This window comes from Lathyrus oleraceus, chromosome 3, assembly GCF_024323335.1.
Source record: "Lathyrus oleraceus cultivar Zhongwan6 chromosome 3, CAAS_Psat_ZW6_1.0, whole genome shotgun sequence".
Lineage (NCBI taxonomy): Eukaryota > Viridiplantae > Streptophyta > Magnoliopsida > Fabales > Fabaceae > Lathyrus > Lathyrus oleraceus.
The window spans coordinates 497,512,159-497,516,820 of NC_066581.1; the positions used below are offsets into that span (position 1 = coordinate 497,512,159).

The 4,662-nt window shown below is 37.8% G+C and overlaps 1 long non-coding RNA gene across 1 annotated transcript; it reads left to right on the plus strand.

Annotated features, from left to right (window-relative positions):
• The first annotated feature begins 2,095 nt into the window (after window positions 1-2,095).
• On the plus strand, window positions 2,096-4,417 carry LOC127128377 (uncharacterized). Its single transcript, XR_007805872.1, has 2 exons — window positions 2,096-2,644; window positions 4,011-4,417. It is a non-coding gene; the product is annotated as an uncharacterized LOC127128377 (long non-coding RNA).
• The last annotated feature ends 245 nt before the right edge of the window (window positions 4,418-4,662 follow it).

Sequence of the window (4,662 nt, forward strand, 5' to 3'; positions counted from 1 at the left end):
TTAGATAGTTGTAATCTGGGCTCAGCTGGAGTCGAAGTTGGGTTGCAATCTTGCATCTCAAATCTCTTGAGAATTTCTCTTGCATACCTTCTTTGATGCATCATTAAACCTCTACCACTCTTGTAGAATTCGATGCCAAGGAAATATGAAATGTCACCCAGATCTGACATTTTGAATTCCTTGTTGAGATCATCTTTGAAGTCTTCGATCTGCTTCTTGCAACTACCTATTATCAACAGGTCATCGGCATAGAGGCATAATATAAGCAATTCATTCTTGCTTCTTCTTACATATACTCCATGTTCAGATTTGCACTTCACAAATTCCTTCTCCCTTAGAAAGCCATCTATCTTCTTGTTCTAAGCTCTTGGAGCTTGTTTAAGTCCGTACAGGGCTTTATGCAGCCTGTACACTTTTCTTTCTTCGCCACGTTTCACAAACCCAACTGGTTGTGCAACATAAACTTCTTATTCTAATGGAACATTAAGGAATGCACATTTCAAGTCCATCTGACACATCTTCCAGTTGTTCATGTTTGTTAACAAACAACCAACCTGATTGTTTCGATCCTAGCAACAGGTGCAAAAACTTCATCGAAGTTGATTCCTTCTTTCTGAAGAAATCCTTTCGCCACAAGCCTCCCCTTGTGTCGAGGTACTTCTCCTCTAGGATTCAACTTCACCTTGTATACCCACTTCACATCGATTTATTTCTTGCCTTGGGGCAATTCGAAAAGTGACTAAGTGTTGTTGACTTCGATTGACTTCAATTCTTTGTCCATTACTTTCATCCACTTCGAATCTTTCAATGCCTCAGTTGCATTGACAGGTTCGACATCTGCATAGAAGGCATAACGTACCAGCTCACCTTCTTCATTGACCATATCATCTGATATAATCACACATTCTTGCAACCTGGCAGGCATGTGTCTTATTCTCTAAGGTTTGCTTGGGCCTGTTTCACCTCTCATATCCATGGTACTCCATGGGAACCATCTAGGATGTTTACGCTTGAATGGATGTTGTTTATCTAATGTTTGCTTGCCAAAGGTTTGCGGAGTGGAGGTAGATTTTAAATTAGTGTGCTCGCCAAGGATTGGGTCCTCGTGCCTACGTATGCCCACTTGTTGAAGTGAGAAATTAGAGCCCCGTAGTTCTTGGGTATAAAAGTTTGTTTTGTTGATTTTATTACCTTGAAGAAAGGTTTTCGGTGGTGATGCCTCAAGGCTCAAACAAAAGGTTTGAATGCGTTGAAGTTGTTTTTAGGTTTTGAGAAAGATGTTATTGATTTCGGATTGCACTAAAGACTATGGATAAAGGTGAATGCCTCGAACTACTAAGCCAAATGTCTTGTATTCGAAGCATTCAGAACGAGTGTAGGAAAGCTCCATTCTCATCCCTTCTTTACCACTTAAGGCTCGTGATATACAATCCTAATCATATTTATTGTGTTTTTGAATTTGATTTGGAAAAATATCGCTTGATGTTGGATCAAGGGTTTGCTTATTGATTTTGAAAGAGTGATCGTTCCTAATGTCTAACGGATAACTAACAAGCAATAATAAAGAAAGCGAGTAAAAGCATACATCTGAAAGGGAAGGGGGTACATGTAAAGTACAAGGGATTTGTGCAAGGAAAGAAGTCAATCAAATGTAAACTAAGTTTAAAGTTTAAACTCTATCTAAACATGAATTAAAACCGGAATTATCACACTAGAAATAACGGGATGCAGCAACCTAAACTAATTGACCGATTAGAAAATTCTATAAGTCCTAAATTAGGGGAGCATGCAAGATTAGCCTACTTGTAAATATAGGGGCAAAACAATCAATTCACAATTATGGACTAATTTCTACTTATGAAATTCCTAATTAAAAAACAATTATATCTAAAATCTAAGTTTAATATTTCTAATTATCTTTTTCTAATTTTCCAAAAATTAAAATCTAAATCTAAAAATTTAATTCTAATTAACTAGTTCTAATTGTCTTCTAATTATCTAATATTTCTTGATGTTCTAAAACAGTTAATTCTAATGTTTCTAATTAAAATTTAACATTTTTCTAATTACTTAATTCAAAAATTAATGAAAAAAACAATTATTAAAAACGTGACCATGAACCAATGCCTCAGCTCACATTGTCGTTCGCGTATTCTCCCTGCTGAAGGTACCACGTCGGAAACCTATTTCGCCGCGCCGGGATCGCCTCCGGCGGCGGCGGAGATCCTATATCGAAATTAAACATACTAACCTACACCTTTTAATCCAGGCGAACCGAATTCAGCTAGCGTTCATTCCAATTTCAACTCATAAAGCCAAATCAAATCGATCGACGAATAACCTAATCGAACCGATCGACGATTAAACCATGAAATCGCAGAATCCAAACCATGAAAGATGCTCTACATGATTGCAAGCAATTGATAGGAGATGACGGAGGATCAGAGACCTATCGGATTTATGAACCGCGTGTAGCGTTGCCGTCGAGGCTGAAGACTTAAGCTGCGTGTTCACGTTCTTTGATTTCCCGTTCGTCAATTGCGGCGAATCGAATATCCATATTGCTCCATCATCCGTTCACGATTCCAGGATTCGTGTCGTCAAAGTCGCGACTCAATCGGATTGAAGCTCAAAGCGGTGACAGGTACAGATCTTTTTCCTTGACTTCAGCCTTCCTCAATGGCTTCCCTCTCCTTCTTCCTCCATGATGTTCTCCTTCTGGTGATTTTCGTTATCTTTCTGGTAGGAGAGGTTTTTCTGTGAAATATTGAAAGTGATTTTTCTTCTGGTTTTTGTTACTTCTTTTCCCAATTCATGGAGTATGGTTTGTGAGGGCGAAGATTGGAAGGTTACAATGTTGGGAAGTGAAGGGTGAAGCTCGAAAATGGTTGAGTTCTTCGAAGAAGAGGGTTCTTTGGGAAGTAGGTTCTATTATGGATGTTGTTGAGAAGAGTTGGGTTTGAAGGATGTGGAGTTTTTGCTCCTTCCGTTGTTCCAATTTAGAATTGGGTATTGAAGGGTTCAGTGGGATCGTTCTGTTAGAATGTTGGAGAGAGTTTTGTGCCGGTTTTTGTTGACAGTTCGTTATTGATCGGTTAGGGAAGTTAGGAATTCTGTTATGGTTAGAAAATAAGTTGATGGAAGTTGGAGTGAATTCGGTTATGTTGGTTGCGATTCGGTTATGTGATTGTGAAGTTAATTTTCTGTTATAGCTCCCTTTTTCTCTTTTGTGAATTGAAGATGATGGTGAGGTTTGTGTGTAATGAAGGTGGATTTTATTGTCCTGTTATGGTGAGGAAAATTCTGCAGGATTGTGGATTTCGGTTTCATGGATTGTCGGCTGAGGGTTTGTTGCAGGTTACAGTTCTTATAACAGTTGGGAGAGAGTTGGTTGTGTGAACCTTCTATTACGCTCTTTCCAGTTTTTGTTATGGAGTTATTGACAGGTTTTTTTTTGTTGAAACTTGGTTACGACAGTTAGAAAAATCCTTTTAGAGGTTGGTTCTATTCTTCCCTTTTCTGTTAGAGAGGGAAATTAGAGGTTGTTATAGATTGTTGCGAGCGGTTGGGGATTCTGTTAGAATTTTTGGGTTCAGTCAAGTTTGTTGGCCGATTCTATTTTTGGTTTTTGAGCGGTTTTGTGTGGTATACCGGCTGCCGTATTTAAAGGTAAAGAAGAGGGTTCGGTTAGTGATGAGTTGAAGAAGGTTTCAGTTGTATTGAAAAATCCTGATGAAGTCATAAAAGTGAAGTTAGTTCCAAAATTTGGAACTTGGAAGTTAAGGGTGGTTTTTGGTCCGTTTAGGTTGGCTGGAATTGATTGAATTCTTCTGCAGAATTAGAGGTTGGAAATTCTGTTTTGGACATGAGATTCCGGAAGTGCCGTTGATTTTCGATTGCTATTTTCCTTCTCAAATTCTGTTACAACTTGTTGCATTTTGTTTATGAAGTTTATTAGGAGTTTTGTGATGAATCTTGTTATGCCACTAACCGAATGGTTGTGGATGCAGGTTAATGTTTGGACTTTAGAATCATGGAGTCTTCTTGAACAATGCTTGGTCATGGATAGCCCGGGTTTGGATCTATTGTGGGGTGCTGGCTATGGGAGATCAGCTTGGTACCAGCCGTGAAATGTGGATTGGGAATCATGGACTTGTGGCTTTTGGATTGTGTTGTTGCGTTTCGGTTTGTGCACGTTGCAACTTTTGACTTGCTTCGCGTTGCCGTCGGTTTGTGGCTTGTGTAAGCGTTTGCAGCTGCATCATTATGTTATGCTTAATTCACATTTCCAATTGTTTCTATTACTTTGCCTTGTTTGGACATGTAAATGATCATCTGAGTAATGGTTTGTAGTTTGTATTGTAAGGGATAATTATTGGATATATGTGAAATGTATTAATGGAAAATGATTTGCATATTTGGATTTTGCTTTATGGATATTTGGTTTGAAACTTAAATGGTAATGTTGACTTTTTAACATAAAAAAAAAGGATGAATGGGCTTAAGTTCTATTATTGACAAGCATGGCCCGTTAGTAAGAAATGGTTTAAATTCAATCGAAATTTCTAAAATTAATTTGAAATAAAAGATGAAATAATTTCCAAAATTAATCTAAATCTCAAAAATCAAATTAAATATCCAAAATCGATTTCGAATTAAAAT